The sequence below is a fragment of the Ovis canadensis genome, chromosome 15, assembly GCF_042477335.2.
Source record: "Ovis canadensis isolate MfBH-ARS-UI-01 breed Bighorn chromosome 15, ARS-UI_OviCan_v2, whole genome shotgun sequence".
Taxonomy (NCBI): Eukaryota; Metazoa; Chordata; class Mammalia; order Artiodactyla; family Bovidae; genus Ovis; species Ovis canadensis.
The window spans coordinates 88,658,018-88,682,168 of record NC_091259.1 but is presented as its reverse complement, the minus strand read 5'-3'; the positions used below and the strand labels follow the sequence as shown (position 1 = coordinate 88,682,168).

The window sequence follows — 24,151 nt, the reverse complement described above, 5'->3', positions numbered from 1 at the left end:
CAAGACAGGCTGAGGCCATTTCCAGCTGGAGCTGCTCAGAGACAGCCAGCATCACAAGGAGAGCAGACGGTTATGTCCCCTCCGGAAGATCCTCGGATCCCTCTAGGGCGGAGCCACCCTGCCTTCTCCACAGGACACTGAACGCTGGCCACACCTACCCCTGTTTCACCCCTCCCCCACTCCGGAACCTCAGAGAAACCGGCCAGTCCCAAGGAGCTGAGTTAGATGGGAAGCAAGCCTGACTCATTGGAGCCAACTCATTGCAAAAGAACCCGATGATGGGAAATACCGAAGGCAAAGGAGAAGGGGGCGGCAGAGGATGAGATGGCTGGACAGCACCACGGACTGAATGGACCCGAACCTGAGCAAACTCGGGGACAGAGGAGCCTAGCAGGCTACAGCCCATGAGGCCCGGAAGAGTCGGCATGACTTGGCCGCTGAACAGCAGCAGCAGACGCCTGACTCGCAGTCAGGGTGTGGAGGAGCCCTGTGAAGCTGGATTTGCCCATGGAGGGGGCCCGGTCAACCTCAGACCCCCGTTCTTCTACTCCGAAATGCATGTTAAAATGATGTCTGATAATCTGAGACTGAGGTGTCAAGGCCAGCCTCCAGAGTCAGTATCACCCAGACAGCCCTATGCCCCACAAGCGCTGCGCTCGAAGCAGGGCCTCGGAGCCTGAACAGCGTGGCCCCCTCGGGGGTTGCTGCTGCCTCCAGCAGCCCGTGTGCTGTTCAACGCACATGCGCTTCAGAGCTCAACACTGCCACTCCTCGTGAAAATGACCCAATCACGGAATTTACAAAGCCGTCCGTGAAACAAAAATGATGTTAGCAAGACCGGCAGGCTCTTAAATCGTGCTCAGGGAAGGCCAGAGACAGACCTGAGGGCCGGCAGGCGGGATAGGATCCTTCGAATTTCTCATCAGTCCCCTCCGACACCTCTGTCTTCATGCCTCTCTCCACCTCTGACTCCCAGCACAGGGGTTGGGCTCAGACGTGCACCCCCAGGGTGCGAGGCCTCCCGGGCTGCTCCGTCCCCGGGTGCCCACGGCGGGACTCCTGGGGAAGCCAGAGCGGTCACTCGGTGTGACCACCGCAACCCACGGCTAAATCCAACTCAACGTGAGCCCAGGGTTCAGCATCTGCTGGAGACCAGTGGCTCCAGCTTATTGATCGCCAGTCTGCCGTGGGGCTGACAGCCGCTCACAGACGTGACAAGGCCCAGAGCATCCCCTCCAGAACGCGGTCGAGCTGGTCTGCCTTCTTTCTCAAGCTCCAGAGGCGCCTGCATTTCAAGGAGCCTGGAGACTCCTTCCTCTCATCCGAAGCTCAGGCTGGAGGGATCCTGCTAGTACTTTTCCTCAAAGGCCCAATTTCTCAGCCTTCGCTTCTGCAACCCAATATTTGCTTCACGGTAAACTCTGCCATTTTTCCTGTATGTTTCTCCTGGGGACCCATCCTCTGTGCAACACGAAGCTCAGAACACGCAGCTGGGGAAGTGACAAAGCCGTTCGAATGTTCCCTGACATGGGGGGGGGGGGGTGGTCTTCTAATGCACTTGCATCACACGTGTGTGTTACGTCTGGGGCAAACCTGAGGAAAGAACCAGGTCCACTGTCCAGTCCGCCAGTACAAGGACAGCATTAGAGACCATGCTGGAGGGACTTCCCTGGTGGTCCAGGGGTTAAAAATCCGCCTTCCCATCCAGGGGACACAGGTTCGATCCCTGGCAGGGGGACTAAGATCCCAAGTGCCACAGGCAGCTGAGCCAGCACCGTCCACCTGCTGCAGCGCCCACCCAGCGCGGCCAAAGAGGGAAACTAAATGAAAAGCAAAGCTGCGCTTAGCTCGGGTGCGAGCCTCCAAGAGACGGCCAAGGGCGGAGGCAGGGGCCCCTTTACCCCCTCGTCTCTCACCCCGTAGGAGTGAAACCTTACCCAGAGCTTCACTTAAAATCCTGCCTTAATTACAGCTGACGTTCATCAGACACCTTCTGTCTATGAGGCACTGTGTCTCCATTTCCTCCCAAAATTCTACCGACAACCGTCATGAGGCCCAAACTCCGGATAGCCCCATTCTTAAGATAAGAAAACTGACTCACAGAAGGGTAAGATAACCTGCCCGGCGTCACATACTGAGAAGCAGCAGAATCAAGATTGGAACAGACCCGGGAACGTCCAACCGCTACGTTGTCTGCACTATGTAGGAAATATTTTGTGGACACGTAGAGCGAAGAGTCTCCAAGGATGGAGACTATTAGCTCCCTCCTTCTCTGAAAGTCCGGGCGCTCCTCCCATCAAGCCTGGGGTCAGGGGAGGTCTGCGCCCCATAGAATCTGCTCTAGTCTTGTGACTAGGATCTCCAGATTTGGCAGATAAGAATACAGATGCCCACTTAAAATTGAATTTCGGATAAACAATGAATAGTTTTTCAGATTACATGTATCTCAATATTGCATGGGACACAAGCCAAAACTGATCGCTCATCTGACATTAAAGCTTAGCTGGGTACCAGGTGTGGATTGCTGTATCTTTTGGCGGCACCGTGAGGCAGGCAGGATCTTAGTTTCCTGAATGAGGACCGAACCCACGCCGCCTGCCTTGGAAGCGCAGAGTCCTCCAGGGACGTCCCAACAGCTATGTTTTACTGGACGGCTCCCCGCATGCCTTGCTTTGACCAATAACAAACCGTAGGCATGACCGTGGGCCAGTCCCCAGCCCCAAGAGGGCAGCTGGTTTCCAGCTCCTCGTCTCAGAAGCCCGCCCTGCCGCCACTGTGCTGTGGGCCAGCCCGGCCAGCTGCGGGGAAGCGCCCCATGGGAAGCTCTGAGCCCCCGACACTGGGTCAGGCCACAGCCTGGCAGGACAGCCCAGCTGCCAGCTTTGTGTGGCTGAGGCAGTGACCTCCGTCTGTACCAGGAGAAGGGGAAGAGAAATGTGCCCCAAGCCCCTAACCCCCAGAACTGTGAGAAAGAGCAGATCATCATATTTATAAGATATACATGTTAGGGAGCTTTCTTATATAGCAAAGAGATAACCAAAATAACCCTTAACGGATCATCCTTGAATTATTCTGCCCTGAGTCCCCAGACCTCGCGCGGTCCCCGGCGGTGGCTCCATCGGGCTTGGTCCCTACGAGCCTGTGCAGTCTGATCCAGTCTCACGCTGCCTGTTCCTTAGGGAGGCAGTGTCTTCTTGAGGTTCAGAGGATGGACTTTGAAGACAGCCAGACCCAGGACTGGATCCCAGCTCTGTCCCACAGAGCTCTGTGACCTTGGTCTGTTGGCCTGACAAATGAGTCTGTCAATATTAACTACCTTGTGAGGCAGTCTGTGAGGATGAAAGGAGATTTAAGGTCTATAAAGAGCTCAGAACAGCGCCAGGCCCTTAATTAGCATTCCGCACATATTAGCTGTTGTTATTAGTCATCCTCACACTGAATACTTTCTCTAACCTGTGTTATTCTATAATTTTACCTTCCTAATTATTTCTATCCAGGGGAGAAAGTTTAATGAAGTCACAAAACGCGGCATCACAAGGGTGGCAGACCACCGCCACAGAGCCAGCTCTCCGCGAGAGGAGACCCCGGCCCGGGAAACAGTGACGCGTCCAGCCTGGCTAAGCCCCTCTCCACCACGCCAGCCGCTTCCCGGGCGCAGCTGTCCCTGAGAAAGCACAGGCCACGTAGATCTACGGGGTAATGAATCGACCTCCTCGGCCACCCAGTCACTCTCCCAGATTTCTGTCTTTCTCTTTCCCCGTGAACCAGACACGCTGAGACAGAAGACTGTGGATCTGAGACAGCATACGATGAAACAGAAGATACAGGGGTTGTGGAATCAACACAGGACCGGCGCCCGAGTCTGGTTTCGCCACATACAATCTAGCATAATCTGTAAACAAGACAGTTGTGTAAAGATTAAATACATGGCAGAAAGCTTTGCAGATAGCGTGGTTTGTAGTAGATGACCCCTGGAGACCAGTTTCCCCACTTCTAGGATTATGCACTCTGGGCATTGAAAGGGCATGGGCTGCTGGTATCAAGATGTGGTCGTGCAAGATGACCTCTTCCTTTCGCCCTTCTGCAGGCCCAGAGTCGTCAGTCAGCACGTCTGTGGCCTCTGGCTCTCTGCCCAACCTCCGGCTCGCCTGTGTCGACATTGCCAGGCTGAGACCATCCTCTTCCTTTGCTCTGCTTCATTGTCACCGTCATCCTAGTCACATTAAGAAGGAAACATTCCCTGAAAGCCCAAAGCAAAACTCAGGTCTCAAGGCGGTGGGTTAAGCCCTCCAGCAGGACAGAGCCAGGACAAGTAACCAGAGCCCGGAGAGCAGAGGAACCCTAGCCAAGGATGAGCCAAGGGCCAGATACCAGGAGAAGAAGGATAAGGTTTTTCAAAACCCAGGTCAAGTGAAGAAAGGCAGCATCGTGAGTGAAATCGGGGTCAGGCATGAGCTTAGACCAATAAGCATTGTCCTTGGGGGCAAGACGTAGGTCAGGTTTCTTGTCCTTAAGGCCACTGGAAGTCACAGCTAGCTTGTGAGGAGCCAGACTCAGAGTAAAGGGGTATTTCAGATCCCTCCAGACTCCTGCTTATGTACAAAATGTGTTTGGAGTTAAGCTTCTTTGAGGGATTCCCAAATGATAAAGAACTCACTTGCCAATTCAGGAGACAAAAGATGCATGTCTGACCCCTGGGTCAGGAAGATCCCCTGGGGGAGGGCATGGCAACCCAGTCCAGTGTTCTTGCCTGGAGAACCCCATGGATGGAGGAGCCTGGTGGGTGACAGTCCGTGGGGTCCCAAAGAGTCGGACACGACTGAAGAGCTTAGCTCGCACACATGCAAGCTTCTTTGAAAGACCTGGCCTGTCCTATTCTGGCATCTGACCTTGACCTATCCCCCACACCTCTCCTGCCCCCGATTAAAGGCAGTGGCCAAAGGCAACACTTCAGAGGCTGCGGTGACGTGTACTCTGATTCAACACCCGTTTCCTCCCCAGCCCCTGCTTGTTCTCCGCTCCCAGGACAGCAGACAGATGTGAGCACATTTGTCCCTGGGACAGAGCTGAATGATTTCTATGGAGTTACAGTCCTACACACTCCGCTCGCCGTCGTTATCTGGCTGTGTCTCTGGCTTCCCCAAATAAACCGCAGGCTCTCGGAAGCAGGAACCAACGCTCGTATTTCACCTCGTGCGCCACTGAACCTGGCACAGTGCAAGGTACTTAATGGGGGAATATCAATTCAGGTTTATGGATTCATACACAGTTCACCTCTTCCTCTTTGGATCTGCAACTTGTAGACAGCAGAAGATGAAAAGAAGACCGGTTGTCCCTGCTCTATAAGGCCCAGGACTTTCACGAAACACTCCTGCTGCCTGAAGAAGGCATTTGCCCAATAATGAAATTAATAGCTAATATTTACTGAATATATATTATGGTGCCAAGCATTCTGGGAGGCACCTGGAACACACTATTTCATTTAAGCCTCAAAACAATTCCATGAGTCAGCTAGACCTATTTATATATGAGAAAACTGAGAGTCCAAGAAATCCAAGGTCAGATACAGCTCATAAAGGCAGACCCAAGTTCAGCTGATTCCAAAGTCTATGCTCTACCGCAAGGCCTAAACCTCCTTGGGTTTTTGCAGAAAATTATACAAATTTACATTTCTACTGCTTCCAAAAATATATTGAAAGAGCTTCTCGCATATTTCCCCCAGGACCCAGCTTTTCTAATCATCCCATAGAGTCTTGACTCCTACCAGGAGCTTTCAGTTCCTACAGCTCACCTGAAGAGCCACTTGGAAGAGGAAAAAAACAGTGGGAAAGAAGGGGCAGAAGAAAGAGGCAAGGAAGGCCCCGGGTGCCACTGCTTTGACCTCACTCCTTTGCCACAAAAGAAAGCTCATCTCCTAAGTCACTTATGGCCCCATCACCCGCTTTCTGTGCTTCACCTTAATGTCAGCATAGAGTTTCTGTGTGAGTCACAGCAAGCAATCTTTTCCTTCCAAGGCAAGTCCAGGCTGGTTTCAAGAGTGGACAAGTAGTGATTCATTGATAGGATCAAAACCAGGGGCTTGGAAGCTCATACAACTCAATACCAGAAAAACAAACAACCCAGTCAAAACGTGGGCAGACATTTCTCCAAAGAAGACATACAGTCGGCTAAAAGACACATGAAAAGATGCTCAATATTACTAATTATTTCAGAAATGCAAATCGAAACTGCGATGAGATATCACCTCACACCGGTCAGGATGAAAGTGAAAGTGAAAGTCACTCAGTCGTGTCTGAGTCTTTGTGACCCCATGGGCTATGCAGGCCAGAATACTGGAGTGGGAAGCCTTTCCCTTCTCCAGGGGATCTTCCCAACCCAGGGATCAAAGCCAGGTCTCCTGCATTGCAGGTGGATTCTTTACCATCTGAGCCACAAGGGGAAACCCAAGAATACTGGAGTGGGTAGCCTATCCCCTCTCCAGGGGGTATTCCCGACCTAGTAATTGAACTGGGGTCTCCTGCATTGCAGGCGGATTCTTTACCAATTGAACTATCAGGGCAGGCCACCAATCAGAACGGCCATTTTCAAAAAGTCTACAAACAATAAATGCTGGAGAGGGTGTGGAGGAAAGGGAATCCTCTGGCATTGTTGGTGGAAATGGAAACTGATAGAGCCACTAAGGAAGGCAGTATGAAGATTCCTTAAAACGATAGGAAAGAACTACCATACGGTCCAACCATCCCACTACTGGCATATACCCTGAGAAAGCTATAACTGAAAAAGACACATGCACCCCGGCATTCATTACAGCACTGTTTACAATAGCTAGGACACGGGCACAGCCTAGACGTCCGTCAATAGATGAATGGGTAAAGAAGTCGTGGTACGCATATGCAATGGAATAGTAGCCAAAAGGGATGCACTCGGGCCAGTTCTACAGAGGTGGATGAACCTCGAGCCTACTAGACAGAGTGAAGTCAGTCAGAAAGAGAAAAACAAACGCTGCGCATTCACACACACGCATGGAATCTGGAAAGAAGGTACTGATGGGCCTCTCTGCAGGCAGCAGTGGAGACGCAGGCCGGGAGAGCAGGCTTGTGGACGCAGGTGGGGAAGGAGAGGGAGGGGCGCATGGAGAGAGGAGCACGGAGACACACACATCAGAAAATGCGGCACCTGTTGATGTGTGGCAAAACCAGTGCAATACTGTAAAGTAAAAAACATATACATGTGTGCCTAACAGCTAGCCAGGGGGATGTGCTGCATGGCGCAGGGAGATCTAACCCAGCGCTCGGTGACGACGTAGAGGTGGGATGCGCGGCGGGGGGAGGGTCAGGAGGGAGGGGACATATGTACACCTGCGGCTGGTTCATGTTGATGTCAGGCAGAGACCAACACAGTATTGTGAATCAATTACCCTTCCATTTAAAAAGTTGAACTTTTTAAGTAAATTTTTTTTTAAATTGGGGGCTTAGAGAAGGAGTGCCGTTGCTTAAAGAATCAGCTTGAGACTCTCTCCCCCAAGTGAGAGCCGGGTCTATTTCCCCAGAACCTCAAGAGCCGGGTCTGTTTCTCCAGAACCTCAATAGCTCTCACGTAAAAGTGAAAGTAAGAGTTGCTCGGTTGAGTTCGATACTTTGCACCCCATGGACCGTGCACATCTGGGCAGCCTTTCCCAACCCGGGGACTGAGCCCAGGTCTCCCGCATTGCAGACGGGTTCTTGATCAGCTGAGCCACCACGGACGCCTTGTGCAAGAGGAGGAAGTAAAGAACATGTCCCATGTAAGGCTGCTTCCTGTTCACATGCAATCTGAGCCCTCTTGGCAGGAGCAATGAACCTGTATACTCATAAAACTGCTGGCGCAAACTCCCTTACGTGTGATGTAACTCTGCTTGTCTTCCCAGTTATCAGGCGGCCAAAACAGGAACCGAAATGGCCCCAAGTCACCCTGGATAAAGAGCAGATTGTCAGTTGATAACCCTTTGAAAGACCACCAGAAAACCTGTTCCTCAGCCAAAGCTAAGTTTATTAAACCTACTGTGGTGAGAGAGAACACAGAAGCTTAGCAGTTCTCAATGTTGCTGTTCAGTCACTAAGTTGCGTCCAGCTCTTTGTGACCCACGGACGGCAGGACGCAGGGCTCCCCTGTCCTCCATCATCCCCTGGGGTTTGCTCAGATACACATGCATTGAGTCAGCGATGCTATTTAATCATCTTACCCTCTGTTGTCCCCTTCTCCTCGTGCCCTCAATCTTCCCCAGCGCTGTGGTCTTTTCCAGTGAGTCAGCTCTTGGCATCAGGTGGCCAGAGTATTGGAGCTTCAGCCTCAGTCCTTCCAATGAATATTCAGTTTTTATTTCCTTTAGGTTTGATTGGTTTGATCTCCTTGCTGCCCAAGGGACACTCAAGAGTCTTCTTCATTACCATAATTCAAAAGCATCCGTTCTTCGACACTCAGCCTTCTTTATGGTCCAGCTCTCACATCCATACATGACTAGTGGAAAAACCATGACTTTGACTGGATGGACCTTTGTCAGTAAAGTGATGTCTCTGTTTTCTAATGTGCTGTCTAGGTTTGTCATAGCCTTCCTTCCAAGGAAGGTAATTTCATGGCTACGCTCACTGTCTGCAGTGACCCTGAAGCCCAAGAACAGAAATTCTCTCACTCCTTCCACGTTTCTCCCTATTTGCCACGAAGTGATGGAACCGGATGCCATGATCTTCGTTTTTTGAATGTTGAGTTTTAAGCCAGTGTTTTCACTCTCTTCTTTCACCCTCATCAAGAGGTTCTTTAGTTCCTCTTCAGTTTCTTTCCTTCTTTTTTTCTTCACCATTGGTGGTTCTCAAAAGGAGGAAAGGGGGGTGACAGAGGATGAGATGGTTGGAGGGCATCACCAACTCAAGGGACACAAGTCTGAGCGAGCTCCAGGAGGTGGTGGAGGACAGAGGGGCCTGGCGTGCTGCAGCGCATGGGGTCACAAAGAGTCCAACATGACTTAGCAATTGAACAGCAAATTTAAAGAATGTGTACGACAGGCTTCAAGTGGTTTAAGGTGGATTTTCCAAATCAGGGAGCAGATCAGGACTGGAAAAAGTTTGTGACGTAATAGTTTAGGATTGACAGATACAAGGGAGGAAGGACCTGAAAACAAATCTTAATAAGTAAACTGCTGTTTGTTGAGAAAACTGTTTATCCAAGAGAGTGATCTATTGTCTTAACAAGAAAGATGTTTGCCTAGAGGTACAAACTATTTGTTCAGAAAAATTGGCTGGCAGGAATTTCATAAAGCATGCAATGAAGTTATTTATTGGTTTATAATCATCTCTTCTGAGGTCTGAATTTCCAAGAACAATGCGCTCAGTTATGACGCAGACCTCAGTCCCCATAGAGAGACTATGTGAGTACAGTTGATCTCCAAGCTCAAGTTTCATTTATTTTTTTTAAAGCTACCATGAGATGCTATTCTGTTCCCATGGAAACAAAACTTCCCCTCCCTTCTTCCCACCAGTGACATTAAGCCTGTGTTCTAATGCTCCCACCTCAGCCCACAAAGTGAGCAGAGATAGATAATAAAGAAACAGCTTCAGCTGTGGAAGAGCTCATATCACTTGTCAATCAGGCTTGAAAGAATGGGGTTGTACAGAACCTGCTACTAACAACTAGAACCTTCTCATATTTTAAAAAAATGTATTGACACAAGTAAGTCACGGGGATGTACTGTACAGCATGGTGTGTGTGTGTGTGTGTGAGTCGCTCAGTCATGTCCGACTCTTTGCGACCCCATGGACTGTAGCCCACCAGGCTCCTTTGTCCATGGGATTCTCCAGGCAAGACTACTGAAGTGGGTTGCCATTTCCTTCTCCAGTACAGCATGGTGACTATAGTTAAGAATATTGCATTTCTGAAAGTTGCTAAGAGTAGACCTTAAAATTTCTCATCACTAGAAGAAAAAATTATAACTATGTATGGTGACAGGTGTTAACTAGACTTACTATGGTGATCATTTCTCAGCATATGTAAATATCAAATCATTATATTGTATATCTAAAACTAACAATGTTATAGGTCAGTTACATCACAATTAAAAAAGTGCTTTTAGAGGGCTTCCCTGGAGGCTCAGTGGTATATAATCCACCTGCCAACACAGGAGATGTGGGTTCGATCTCTGGTCGGGGAAGATCCCACGTGCCACAGAGCAGCTAAGCCCGTGCACCACAACTATTGAGCTCAGAGCCGTGTGGCAACTACTGAAGCCCGCAGGCCCAGAGACGGTGCTCCACAACGGGAAGGCGCTGCAGTGAGACGTCCTCTAACCACAGCTAGGGAGCAGCCCACACGCAGCGCAGACCCGGCACAGCCAAAACTAAAATAAAACTATTTAGAAGTTAAATGCAAATGTAGGAACAGAATTTGAAAACAGAAAACAAACAAAAAAGTGTCTTTAAATAAAAGCGAAAACAGTTTTTAAAAACTGCCTTAGGTCAATCGACTACATGCAGGCTCAGCAAGTGTGAATGAAAGCTTCTCGGAGGAGACAGAGAGGAGAAGCCTGAGAAGCATGGACCATCTGAGACAGGACGAGCAGACAGAAGCAGGGTCTCGGCCAAGAGAGGGCTATGACCGTATGAACAGGAGGCTGCCATAGTAACAGGAAGTGAATGTGAAAGTCGCTCAGTCGTGTCCAGCCCTTTGCATTCCCGTGGACTATAGTCCATGAGATTCCCCAGGCCAGAATATTGGAGTGGGTAGCCTTTCCCTTCTCCAGGGGATCTTCCCAACCCAGGGATAGAACCCAGGTCTCCCGCATTGCTGGCGGATTCTTTACCATATCAACCGACAAATGCCCAAATCTCGTTGGCTTACAACAGCAGAAAGTGTACTTCTCACTCTTGTCCACGTCTGTCTTGAGTCAGTAGTGAGCCCGCTACTTTTCATCCCAAGCCTTGGGCTGACGTAAGAGAAATTCCTATGTCTGGACATGGCTGCTGTCACAACAGAGGGAAAGAGGGGACATGAGGACACGGGGCAGCTTCAGGCACGTCTGTGCTCAGACAGGGCACAGAGCACCTTCCTTCGCCCTCCCAGGACCAAGCCCAGTGATGTGGCCAAGCTTAACTGAAGCGAGGGAAGAGAACGGTTGTGAATTCTCTCCTTTTTTGGGAACTATAGTCAATTAATAATGTTGTGATAGCTTTGAGTGGAGAGCAATGGGACTCAGCCATACATATACCTGTATGAGAGTGGATAAAAGTTTTATCCAGGGACTTTCCAGTGGTCCAGCGTTTAGAAATCCACCTACCAATGCAAAAGACATGGGTTCAATCCTGGTCTGGGAGGATCCCACATGCCTCGGGGCAGCCAGGCCCCTGCACCACAAATACTGAGCCCATGCTCCAGAGGCCATGCTCTTGCAGCAAAGACCCAGAGCAGTCCCCTCCCGTCAGGCAAGAACCGTTATCCAGGACTTCCCGGTGGTCCAGTGGTTACGACTCCACCATGGTGACTGCAGCCACGAAATTAAAAGATGTTTGCTCCTTAGAAGAAAAGTTATGACCAACCTAGATAGCATATTCAAAAGCAGAGACATTACTTTGCCAACAAAGGTCCGTCTAGTCAAGGCTATGGTTTTTCCTGTGGTCATGTATGGATGTGAGAGTTGGACTGTGAAGACAGCTGAGCACCGAAGAATTGATGCTTTTGAACTGCGGTGTTGGAGAAGACTCTTGAGAGTCCCTTGGACTGCAAGGAGATCCAACCAGTCCACCCTAAAGGAGATCAGTCCTGGGTGTTCATTGGAAGGACTGATGCCACCTCATGCGAAGAGCTGACTCATTGGAAAAGAGCCTGATGCTGGGAAAGATTGAAGGCTGGAGAAGGGGACGACAGAGGATGAGACGGCTGGATGGCATCACCGACTCAATGGACATGGGTTTGGGTGGACTCTGAAAGTTGGTGATGGACAGAGAGGCCTGGTGTGCTGCGGTTCATGGGGTCGCAAACAGTCAGACACGACTGAGCGACTGAACTGAACTGAACTGTAGTGCAGAGGGCTTGGGTTCAACCCCTGGTCAGAGAACTAAGGTCCCACATGCCGTGGGAAGAATTGTTTTCCAAGAGCTCCATGGAGGAGCCCTGATGCTTAGGCATCATGACAAAATCCAGCACAACAAGGGAGACGCAGTGCTCCTGGGGAGAGGACCGGCAGCTCGAAGCAGGTTCCTGGGGAAGACGCATCAGACATCTTGTGCAGGTGGGACCCAGCTCGAAAGGCAGAGGACTCGGCCCTGTTTCACTTCTGCTGGTGAGATTCAGCAGGTCTCTCCCACATGAATCAACCTCCTCTTACCTGCAGGAAACATGGGCCGTTCAGCCACTCATCTGCTGAGACTCTCTCCCAGACCAGTAGTCTCGGGACTGAATCTCTCCTACCCAAACAAGTCATTTGCCTAACGAGGCCCTTGCTGTGTGCGGAGATGTCCCCTGGGATCGTGGAAACCCAAGTTGCCAAGGCCCCCGAGGAATGAGCCAATGTCTTCCTTCCTGGCCTGTGAGAATCAGGCTCTCTACACCTTGTTCTCCCGAGACTAGGCTCTTCAGGGTCCACACCTAGGGACATCTGCCAAAGTTATTTACAACAGCGAAAACTCACAAATACCTTATCGTCAACCCAGGGGGCCAGTTAAGTAAATGAGGACACACAGCAAAAAAAAAAAAAAAAGTAATGATTAAATACAACTACGTAGACCATTACTTATTGGTTGATATGGGGAATGTCCGCGGCATGAGTGAGAAAGTAAACGACCGAATAGCTTGAACAGTATAATTCTGTTTGATTCTGCTTATGGGAAATTGCGGTCATGAGTGCATTAAGAAACGTGTAACGGGAACGCTCACCAATGCCCACTTTCTGTGGTGCCAGGGTTTTAGATGACGTTCCGCTTCCTACTTGGTTCTTTTCTGTGTTGCTTACATTTTTTTATGACTAGCATGTGTTATTTCTACAAAGACAGTAGAGCTATTTTGTAGGTGGGAAGAATTATGTTTTGTTTTTCTCTTTTTGGTGGAGAGATGTATTTGGAATATTGTTAAGCAAATCAAGCAATTATGGTATAATCCCATTATTGTACATTTATTTGTTGTTGTTGTTGTTCAGCTGCCCAGTCACGTCCTTCTCTTTGCTACCCAGGGACTGCAGCCCACCAGGCTCCGTCATCCACGGGACTTCCCAGGCAAGAGCACTGCAGCGGGTCGCCGTGTCTTTTCTCCAGGGGATCTTCCCAACCCAGCAACTGAACCCGCATCTCCTGCTTAGCTGGTGGATTCTTTACCACTGAGCCACCTGGGAAGCCCAGCTGTATGCTTATGGCAGGTATAATATGCATGCTTTTTTCCCAGAGATGTTCTGAAGATCAGAGGAAATGACAGCTGGGGAAGCCACAGCTCCCGGTCGAAGAGCTCACATGTTGACGGCACCGTTACTTCCCGTCACTTCCCGTGAGACCTGAGGATTATGTTGACTGCGTCCCTGTGTACATCTTGGCTTTCTGAGTCTCAGTAACCTGGGAAGAGAGGCTCACCGTGGTTGGACGCTGTCAGTGAAGACCATCTGTCCACAGCGGTTTCCAGACAACCTTCCCCAGGACCTCTCCAGCATCCCTCGGGGACCACCTGCAGTTTAGGTCTGCTCCTGGGAGAATGAGTCACAGACTCCCTCTGGCACATTTCTGAACTCCCGGGGTCAGGATGAAGAAAAGTCAGATGAAACTTAAGACAAGAGTCTTCCCAGCAATAAGGAATCCCAAAGCTTTGTCACAACTCGTTGGGAAGTTCTCTTGAGAAAGCTGGTCAGAGGCCATCAGTGAAAAGAGGAGACAAATACCCCCAAGAGGTCTGCAAAAACCAGGCTCACGGATGGATGTTCTCCATCAAACCACAGGGGAGTGGGCTGAGAGATGGAATCCTAATTCCAGTGAGGTCTTGGCTTCCTTCACAAACCCGCTCACACTATTCCAGTCCAACCACCAGCCTGAACACTTGGATGAACAAGGAGAAACTGGAGCTCAGAAGCAGTGAGCAGTAAGGTTGAAATTAATTTCCTTAGGGTGGTACCCTGGGGTCTCTTGGCTTTTATAGCTCACACCTTATCCTGTTTCAGCTTCAACCACCATCTTCACTTTGTAGACCAGAGACTTCAGAGCTCGCCCTGACATGCTCTCCTCCTCACATGGCACTTCAGCCCATCACCAAACCCTGCACAGCGACAGCTGAGCAGCTCTCAGATCCGCTTCCCTCTAAGTATCTCCACTACCGCCACTCTAGTCTAAGCGACGAGTCCCTCCTAGATGACTTCAGTATCCCCCCAACAAATCCCCCCCATCTACAGACCCTCCTCCAATCACATCCTCACAGCTGCATTTCAGTTCAGTTCAGTTCAGTTCAGTTGCTCAGTCGTATCCGACTCTTTGCGACCCCATGAATCGCAGCACGCCAGGCCTCCCTGTCCATCACCAGCTCTGGAGTTCACTCAAACTCACATCCCTCAAGTCAGTGATGCCATCCAGCCATCTCATCCTCTGTCGTCCCCTTCTCCTCCTGCCCCCAATCCCTCCCATCATCAGAGTCTTTTCCAATGAGTCAACTCTTCGCATGAGGTGACCAAAGTATTGGAGTTTCAGCTTTAGCATCAGTCCTTCCAATGAATACCCAGGACTGATCTCCCTTAGGATGGACTGGTTGGATCTCCTTGCAGTCCAAGGGACTCTCAAGAGTCTTCTCCAACACCACAGTTCAAAAGCATCAATTCTTTGGCGCTCAGCTGTCTTCACAGTCCAACTCTCACATCCATACATGACCACAGGAAAAACCATAGTCTTGAGTAGACGGACCTTAGTCGGCAAAGTAATGTCTCTGCTCTTTAATATGCATTTAGACTGATCTTATCAAAAAGCAAATACGGCCCTGTCATCTTCTCGGTTAAAATTCCTTTATGGTGTGTGTTAGTCACTCAGTTGCGTCCAACTCTTTGCGACCCTGTGGACTGTAGCCCGCCAGGCTCCTCTGTTCATGGAATTCTCCAGGCAAGAGTGGGTTGCCATTCCCTCCTCCATCTTTTATGGTATCCCACATCCAAAAATATATATATATTCTTAACATAACCTAGGGTACCAGACAATAACAGTGTAGGCTGTAAACCTGGTCATCTGGATTCAAACCCCGCTTCAGCCACTTACTAGCTGAGCCTTTGGGCAAGTCCCCTCACTTCTCTGTCCCACAGTTTCCGCATATGTAAGATAGAGATTTCAACAGCGCATCTGATAAGGGTGTTGGGAGGATTAAGTTACATGAACGGTGTTTAGGATGGCGCTTGACACACAGAAAGCACTCACTGAGAGTTCCAAATCGCTGCCCGCCTGCCGGTCTCAGCTTGCACACCCTCGCTCTTTGCCCTCTGCCAGCACTGGCCCCTCCCAGCTCCTCATCCTCGAGAGGCTTGCTCAGACCTCAGGGCCTTTGCATGGACTGTGCCCACTCTCCTCCTACAAAAAACTCTTCCTGCGGAAAATGCTCCTTGGTCTTCTTGAGCCCAAGTGTTAGGCTTACAGCGCTAAGTGCCTCCACGTTGCAGTTACTGCCCCAGCTGCAATTTTCAGTAATTTGTGTGGCTATCTTATTAATGTCTGGCTCTCCCTCTAATTCCATGAGGATGAGCACCATGTCTGTCTCCCTTACCACTGGATCCTCACTTCCCACCCTGTGCCCAGCACACGCACAGCAGACGCATTCTGAATGACCGAACATGTCCATCAACTCTGAAGCCTGCGTCCCCTGCAAAGACCTTCCTCCCAAGCTTCAGAATGGTAGACTGCCCTCCACCATCTCCCGGATCTGTGTACTGGGCTCTCTCGGTCAAAAACGGGCCTCACCGGTACTTCCCTTGTGGTCCAGTAGCTGACTCCACACTCCCAATGCGGGGGCCTGGGTTTGACCCACGGTCAGGGAACTAGACCCCACAAGCCACAACTAAGACCAAATAAACAAATTAATATTTTTTTAAAAAATGGAACTCAACACACCCCTCCTCAAGTCTATTATTCGTTAGAGTGAATGACGCCGTTGTTCACTCCATCACTCAAACCAGGACCCGGGATGTCACACCTGACTCTCCTTCAGCCCACATACCCAACTAATGAGCAAGCAGGGATAAACCCATCTCCCAGCTCTTTCCCTGACCTTTCCCCTCTCTCCGGGAGCAAGGGTCTCCCCTACCTTGATCTCCACTGTGTCTCCAGTCCTAATAAGGCCATTAGAGTATCTGTGAGCCAAGAAGACAGCATCATCTCAGCTAAGGCCACTGCGACCAGTTGCCAAATGCAGCTCCCCGCCTCCTGTCTAATTTCCCTTAAATTCACTTTAACAGCTTAGTCTGGCAGGTCGCTGTCTTGTTTAAATGCCTACAAATGCTCTCCACTTACGGGGCTCTCAACGCCAGTCCTCCAGAAGCTGAACAGCATTTCCTCATGGTTAAAAATGACCAGTACTGGTGAGTAAATGTCACCAGTACTGGTGAGTAAATGTCTGTTAAAAAGCAGACCTGCGTACTGGTACATACTGCCTCGGCTTCCCTGCTGCCTCAGAGGGCAAAGGGACCACGGGTAACGCGGGAGACCCGGGTTCGATCTCTGGGTCGGGAAGATGCCCTGGAGGAGGGCAGGGCAATCCACTCCAGTATTCTTGGGGCTTCCCTGGTGGCTCAGACGGTAAAGCGTCTGCCAGCAGTGCGGGAGACCTGGGTTCGATCCCGGGGTCGGGAAGATCCCCTGGAGAAGGGAACGGCAACCCACTCCAGTACTCTTGCCTGGAAAATTCCACAGATGGAGGAGCCTGGTGGGCTACAGCCAAGGGGTCCCAAAGAGTGGGACGCGACTGAGCGACTTCACTTTCATTTATTGAGCGTTTAAAGTTATAACCAAAAGCAGCGATTCCTGTGCCGAGGAAAGAGCAGGGGCGGTCAGAGGGAGAACCGGGACCCATCCATGACTCTGGAAGGCGTCCACGGGAAAGCCGGGACCCATCCATGACTCTGGAAGGCGTCCACGGGAAAGCCGGGACCCATCCATGACTCTGGAAGGCGTCCACGGGAAAGCCGGGACCCATCCATGACTCTGGAAGGCGTCCACGGGAAAGCCGGGACCCATCCATGACTCTGGAAGGCGTCCACGGGAAAGCCGGGACCCATCCATGACTCTGGAAGGCGTCCACGGGAAAGCCGGGACCCATCCATGACTCTGGAAGGCGTCCATGGGAACAGCAGACCTGCAGAAACTCGCACGGCCTCCCCATCCTTCAACGGCACCCACGGTCACGAGCCACCCCCCTGCTGACCTTGATGAGCCCCTCTTTCCTTCATGTTGGGACCCTTCAGTCTCCTTCATGCACTCACATCACCACAGCAGCCCCTCGTGAGCATCTCAGCAGAGGAGCTGCGGCCGGCTCTCTCATCCAGGAGTTTACCACTATGAACCCTGGTCCTCCGAGGTCTAACCACACCCACTGTTTCCACCGCCTCACCCCTTAACCCTGTCGGTGTCCTGACCCAGCTCAGGGACTCCTTGAAGAGACAGGCCAGGGAAAGCATGCCTGCCAGCTCCCATCTTGTTCTCTCTGAGGTCTTGAAGCATCTCGATAGCTAGCATCTCTCCTCTCTGCAAACTCTGAGCCAATTAAGAGAGAGAAGGTAGAAGCAAGGCAGACGGAGCGGGAAATACCAGCTGCCCGACTGAAAAAAACTCTGGTGCTCCAGAACATGACTCAGCCTTGTAAGTGGTCTTCTGAAAACTCAGACAATGACCTAGTTTTCAGATCTACATTACAGAGAAGCAGAGCAGAGCGAAACCTGTGCTTCTAGTAAAGCAAAGGAGAGAGCAAAGCAGAGCTAGACACATCCAGGGCCTTATCCCAAACTCACTGGTCACAAAAATTCCTCCTCTAGGAGAAGAGGGTGTCAGGACTGTTGCACAACGGGTCCTCGCTTTAGGGAAGGCCACGTCATAAGCGCAGAAGAAATATCCCCTTCTTCTTATCGGCAAGAGACTGACTTGTCAGTAGATGCTGATGGCACATAGTCATGTTAGTAGCTTTGATTTAGACACCACCTTATTTAGACTTCCCTGCGGTTCAAATGGTAAAGAATCTGCCTGTCATGCAGGAGACCTGGGTTCGATCCCTAGGTCAGGAAGATCCTCCGGAGAAGGGAAGGGCACCCCACTCCAGTATTCTTGCCTGGAAAATCCCATGGACAGATGAGCCTGGCAGGCTACAGTCCATGGGGTTGGAAAGAGTCGGACACGACTGAGCAACAAACACACACACAGACACCACCTATTTCTCATTATCCTGAAAACTCTAAAGAGACGCTGTCTTATCCCTCCTTTGCTCCCAGCCTCATCCAGACCATTCAGAACTACGAAATGTAGCAACCGGAAAGCCACAGGCACCGATCCGGAGCCGACACTCCACTCATCGAGCAGATGTCCAGCCAAAGAGAGCAGACCCTGGCCGGGACCCCACCCCAGGGTTTCCCCTCAGAACAGTGAGCAGCCGTGGCGATCTGAAAATCTAGATGGCGGGGTCCTCCAGACGGAAGTGCTTGGGAGCGAGACTACAGCGGAGAGAGCCCCTCTGGGGAGGTGAGGGAGGAGGGCATGAGAAGGCTGGCCTGGGCTTGCTGGGGACGAAATTCTGCCTTCAGAATTGCGCCCGGCCTCGGACCCCAGAGCCGCAGATCTGCATGCCCGGCTGCCTTCGGTTAATAGCTAGCGCACAGGAGGTTGCTCTTTGGTTACAGTCTTGTCGAACAGGAGTTTTCATATTTACTGTAGCTGCCCATTAGCCTGGATTGCCGGGGTCCAGCCCCAGTGGATCCAGGGTAATTCGAAGGTGGGGACAGAATAGGCGTCCTAGGAAAAAACTTATTTAATTACCGATAGAGAGAGATTAGAAAATTAGCGGAGAAAAAGAGGCTGAATAACTTGGTTTACGTGGGATACCAGTAAAATTCCAAGACAAGGAGTTTGCACCACCTACGTTGGGCCGCCGGCGCCACTTGAATATCGGAAGGTGCCCCTCCTTGGGCTCCTTCTCGCGTGGAACTTAAAAACCGGGGCAAGTAAGGAGACATGGCGAGCACCCACGCTCCAGATGGGAATTCAGCCAGAAAAACGGGGAGCAAGAAACAACACGGGGGAATCAGTCTTTCCAGAAACTGATCAGATTCCTTTATTTTTTAGGTTTGCTTATATACCTTTTGTTACACGTAGGGATGAATACAGAGTCACGCGGCGGTCAGCAGACCTGACCTTTGTCAAAATCAGGTGCTTCACATAAATGCATAAAAAAAGGTTTTAGGGGGTTTACATCCTCTTCTGGCCGTGAGTGAGACCTGCTGACATTTTATGACCCTTTCTTTCTGATAACCAAAAAACTTATTTTTTCCAAGGGTGTTTTTTCTTAAACCAGGCAGCACCCTCCAAATAAAGTTGCATTCCTATAGGGTGAGGGTGTAGTGAGTTACAATCAAGAAAGGAATTTATTTAACCCAAGGTTAACATGATTAGTCTTAAAGGTTAATACTTATTTCTCCTATATGCTAGTTATATTCATTATAAGGGCAAGGAACATGGAGATTTAGCAGCAAAGCATCAGCCCAACAAATGAAAATCCTTTCACCAATGTTCCCCTTAAGATCTATTTAGTCTTAAGATAGTGATGAAGTTACATTTTTGTATAGCAAGGACACAGTGATTTATAACAAAGTACAGTGATCTATTACAAAAGAGAAAATTCATTAACTCAAAAAGTCTAGTATTGCTAACATCAAAAACTACTATATTCCCTTTCCTATATTCCAAATACATTGATTAATATATTCCCAGGTGCCTAAGGATATGGAGGCCTGGCGGCAATCATTGACTCAACAATGAGAAAAGTGCTATGCTAATTAAGACTTTCAAAATACTCCAAGCTCTCTGTGCTGTTTCTGGTTGAGAGGTAGTAAACAATCATGTGCTTGGCAGGAGTATGGATAATCCTGTCACACAAGCTAGTCTGCCAGCGGAGAGGTTTGACCTGAGACACCCTTGTCACACCCAGGGCAGGGAATTAGCAGCAGTTATTGGCACAACAAATGAAAAACCCTTCACCAATATAATTCCTAACCAGCCCACTATACCAACAATTTCTAACTTCCAAAAAGAATCTGCCTTTAGTAAGTCTAAAACATCTCATGCCTCTCACAACTGGGAGGCTGTAAACAATCACATGTGGCCGGACAAACCTGTACAAGCAGGCTAGATAACCTTCAGAGGAGTTCGTAAGTTGAAACACTCTTGTCACGCCCAGGAATTTTTACTGACTTGGAGCTGTAAGTTAACTCCTCGCGAGAGGTAATGGGGGTCAGCCCCCCGTAAAGTCAGGGGTATAGGTGAGAGCATAAAACAGTAAAGTAGGCAGACCCTGGTTTGGGGGGTAGATGCTTGGGAACAGGGGGTTTCCTGAGGCTCGATCCGCCTTTGCATATGCCTCCTTCCTCAAGACCTTTGCCATGGGCGGAGTTCCTCACGCTGGCTCCCGGCGCCAGATAAATCTTTTTCTTAGCTAGTAGTAAATGATAGAACAGACTTGGCTCTGTGTCACTTCATTTTCTCCCCTTGGAGTCTCTGCTCTGTCGTAGACATGGATCAGAAACCCCAGGCTCCTGACAATGGCTCAGGAGCCTCCATCAAGAGCCAGGAGGGTCCCCAGATGGGAGTGGTGGTCTCCAACGGCTGTTGTAACAAAGTCCCACAAAGCGTGCAGAGTCACACAAGAGAAATACGCTCCCTTGTAGTTCCAGAGGCTACACGTCCAACGTGAAGCTCCTAGCAGAACCAAGCTCCCTCGGAAGCCTCGAGGGAAGGATGCTTCCTTGTCTCTTCCAACTTCTGGAAGCTCTAGGCATTCCAGGTTTGTGACAGTCAGTTCAGTCTCAGCCATGTCCGACCCTTTGTGATGCCATGGACTGCAGCACACCAGGCCTCCCTGTCCATCACCAACTCCCGGAGCACACCCAAACCCATGTCCATCGAGTCAGTGATGCCGCCCAACCCTTTCATCCTCTGTCGTCCCCTTCTCCTCCCGCCTTCAATCCCTCCCAGCATCAGGGGCTTTGGCACTGAGCCAGCTCTTCAAATCACCGAATCTCTTTTCCTGTGGCAGCGTTACCCCGGTCTCTGCCTGTCTTCACACGGCCACCTCCCCTGAGTCTGACCCTTCACAGGCATTCTCCTCCCTGTGTCTCCCCATTCTCGTCTTAACTTCGTCTGTCTGTTTGTTTGTTTACTTGGCTGTGCTGGGTGGTCTTGTTGCGGTGGGCTCTCTCCAGCAGCGGCACACGGCCTGAGTCACTCAGCGGCATGTGGGGTCCTCCTGGATCAGGGGACGAGCTCGTGGCCCCTGCGTTGACAGGGGGACTCTTCTTCACCCCTGAGCCACCAGCGGAGCCCCCACTTTCTCTTCTCATAAGGACCCCAGTCCTAGTGGATTGAAGGCCCGCCCTAATCGAATAGGATCCAACTTGCTCACACCTGCAAAGACCCCCATCTCCAAATAAGGTCACATTCACAGGTACCGGGGTGGGGACTTCAGCAAATCTTCCTGACAGATACAAGTCAACCTGAACACGGGGACAAACCGCTGCTCTCCTGGGTCACCCTGGGCTCTGGTGACATTAGGCCCAGTCTCCTGCGTCCCTGGCCTGAGGGGCCGGCACTGTCGGCTCCTTTGCCCCCAAATAAGCTACAGATTAGTCCTGTCATGCATTCCCCCTCTGGGCCAACACACCAGGCCTCCAACACTCATCAGCGATGCCAGTTCCCCACGGAACAGGAAATTTGGGGACAAAAATGATTGTGACTATGCAAAAGGCTTGTGATAATTCATTTGACTGAGTTCTAATCCCACTTTCCTATGTCCTAGCTTTCTGACCTTGATCAAGTTGCTAATCTCACTAAATATAAGTGGGGATAATATTTTTACATAATATTTTTACGTTCTATTTATTTTTAAATTTATTTTATTGAAGTATAGATGATTTATAATGTGCTGATTTCAACTATACAGCAAAGTGATTCAGTTACACATAGCTAAAGGTTCTTTTTCATATTCTTCCCCATTATGGTTTATCACAGGATACCGAATGTAGTTCCATGCGCTGCATAGTAGGACCTTGCTGTTTATCCACCCTGTATGTAACAGTCTGTGTACATGCTACAGTCTGCATACATGCTATGCAATAGTCTGTACCTGCTCATCCCAAACTCCCAAGCCACCCGCACGAACACCGTGCCCTTTGCAAGCACACGTCCGTGCTCCGTGCCTGTGAGTCTGCTTCCGGTTCATGGGCCAGTTCACTCGCATCATCTTTTAGATTCCACATGTGATGCCGAACGGTACTTGTCTTCCTCTTCCTGACTCCCTCCACTTGGCATGATGGCCCTGGGCCTCCATGCCGCTGCGGGTGGCGATATTTCGCTCTCCTTACGGCCGACTGACACCCACGGCATACCTGCCTCACATCTCCTTTACCTCTTCAGCTGCCAGGGGACATTTAGGTTGCTTCCATGTCTCGGCTATTGTGAATAGTTAAATGGGCATAGTATCGAAATGAGAAAGCATGCGTGCGCTTTCAACAGCCGCTTAGGAAATGAGTCAGCATGTGACACACAGGAGGTGTTCAATCCACACCAGCGTCCCGCTAGCACCGCCCACTCGAGAGGCATTAAGCGAACGTCAGCCCGGACCCCGGGTCTGCCTCGAGGGTGTGAGCGGGCCTTGAGTGGGCATCTCTGCCCTGACAGGTGCCCCGCAGCTGAGAACTGCACCCACGTCAGCTGGTTCGTCCTGCTGGGCTCACAGCACGGGCGGGGCTCGGGGGCGGCCTCTTTGCGCTCTTGCTGCTCACCCTCCTGGGCAACGTGGGCATGATCAGCCTGATCCACGCAGAGCCGCAGCTCCACACGCTCGTACTTCTTCCTGAGCGTGCTTTCCACCATAGCCTCCTCCTTCTCCACGGTGAACACCCCTGGGCTGCTGTGGGGCTTGCTCGCCTCCAGCCAGCCCATCTCCTTCGCAGGCTGCGTGGTCCAGATGGCCCTCACGGCGCGTCACGGCACCGCCGAGTGTCTGATCCTGGCCGTCATGGCCTACCATCGATTCGCCACCGTCTGCCACGCTCTCCTCTACCGCAGCCTCACGTCCCCGCGTCTCTGTGTCCAGCTGGTGGCGGCCACCTACACGGCTTCTGTTGCCAGTTCAGCTTTGCTGACCAGGACCGTCTTCAGGCTGCCCCACTGTGGCCCCAAATCATTAACCACTATTTCTGCGACATCCCCCTGGTGCTCCAGTTTGCCTGCAGAGACACAGCCCAGGCTGAGGCCGTCATCTTCGCGTCTGCTACCCTGGTTATCCTCCTTACCATCGCCGTTACCCTGGTCTCCTGTGCCTACATCCTGGTGACCGTCTGAACAATGCGTTCCCTCAAAGCTCAGAGCAAAGCCCTCTCCACGTGCGCCTCCCACCTCGCCCTCCTCTGCCTCTTCTACGGCACCACCAGCTTTATGTACACCCAGCTAAGCTCTCGCAGCTCCTCGGAACAGAACGAGGTGGTGTCTGACTTCCACATGGTGACCATCCCCTCGCTGAACCCTCTGATCTACAGCCTGAGGAATACAGACTTGAAGGCTGCTCTAAAGAAGAGATGCCTCGGCCTGCCGCCTTCCTAACACAGGGTGGAACAGTCTACCCCCAAGCCACAACGTGGCAGGCGTAAGGTGGAGCATGGGTGATGTTAACCCATTCCCCTGAATGGAGGGGAGCCTGTACCAGCACCGTTTAAATGACCAACACATACCAGTTCATTCAGTCTTCACACAACAAGTTGAAATGAGTACTATTATTTATCATCCCTTAGGAATCTGAGGCACAGAGAGGTTGAGTAAACGGCCCGAAGTCACACAGCAAACAAGGACCAGAGCCAGCGTGTGCATCCAGCCAGCCTGGCCCCAGAGATCTGGTTCTCAACCAGTGCGTTATTCTGACTTTTTCTGGTGCGCGC

General features: G+C 50.8%; 1 pseudogene; it reads left to right on the top strand.

Annotated features, from left to right (window-relative positions):
• Nucleotides 1-425: 425 nt before the first annotated feature.
• On the top strand, nucleotides 426-23,819 carry LOC138420246 (olfactory receptor 5P56-like; annotated as a pseudogene).
• Nucleotides 23,820-24,151: the final 332 nt, after the last annotated feature.